This window comes from Quercus robur, chromosome 11 (genome assembly GCF_932294415.1).
Source record: "Quercus robur chromosome 11, dhQueRobu3.1, whole genome shotgun sequence".
Taxonomy (NCBI): domain Eukaryota; kingdom Viridiplantae; phylum Streptophyta; class Magnoliopsida; order Fagales; family Fagaceae; genus Quercus; species Quercus robur.
In genome coordinates, this window is record NC_065544.1 from 27,977,210 (window position 1) to 27,978,534 (window position 1,325).

The window sequence follows — 1,325 nt, forward strand, 5'->3', positions numbered from 1 at the left end:
GTACTAGAACTTGGATGGTAATATCACAAGTATGGAAGTGGAACTGTGATAAATTTATGGTTATGTATATTAGTATGGTAGTGTCATAATTATCAATGCTTATGTTTCAAAAGCACTTTATTTTGAACATGAACTTTCATTATTTATTATGTGTAAATTTTGGATGTATACAAGTATGCCTATATTTGATATATACCAATATATGGGTGTGATGTATTATATAGGATTTTTGTTTTTCTTTCCTTTGAACCAAACACTAGAAAATAAAATATTTTCAGCAAGAGTCAAACACTATAAAATGCTTTTTGTAAAATATTTTATGATCAAAAAATATTTTAGGTCTAACAAACACATTAGAAGTCTTTAGTGCAACCAAACATGTAAGTTCTAGTTACCTAAATTGGTAAAATTTCTTGTCATCAAATAAAAGATCTGGAGTTCTAACTTGGCCTACACTAAAAACCAATTAGTATTTTAGCTTGGTGATAAATAGTGCAACCAAACATAAGATAAAAAGAAGAAACTATGTAGTAGAAGCAACTATGTGTGCATGAGGTAGTCTTCTCTTTTGATATTTAATGGTATAGATAACTGGAAGTATATAATATACTAGCTTGATTATATTTATATAGATAAATTATGAAGCAAAAAAGAAACAATAATTAGTTTAGAATACTCCAATCACTCTCCCAGAGTGTCAATGCTACGGTTGTATCACCTTTGATAATCAAATCCTTCAATCCATTATATAATTATGTTCTCAATATACATTGTTGGAAATATAACAGTGAATAAACAAGTTTGATACAACAAAAACTATCTCAAATAATTAGCAAGAATGTAAATTAGCAATAATATATATATATATATATATATACGTTTAAGTGTTATAGAATCACACAAAGAGCATTATCTTTAAAAGTTGATTTGTGTCACCAGGAGTAAAATTCAGTGTGACTGGTTTTTTTGGCCAAACAACTCTCAGGATTAGACTATAGTGTTAACATTCGTGATGGACGCACTTTCACTCATGAAGATTCAGGAACAACCTTTGGGAAAAATCCTAAGACACCCCTTGAACTTTTAGTGGTGGCCATTACAACCCTAACCAATTTACTCTTTGAACTTTACTCATCTGTCAAATTAGTACCTTCTGTTAAACTAAGTAACGTAACTCACGTGCCTGTCATATGAAAACACGTGAAAAAAAATGGAAATTAGAAAAACAAAGAGGAGAGGGGTGACAAAAGAGGGGTTCTCCAAGAGAGAGAGAGAGAAAGAGAGAGAGAGAGAGAGTTCTCTCTCAATCGGAGTCCCTCTCGCCA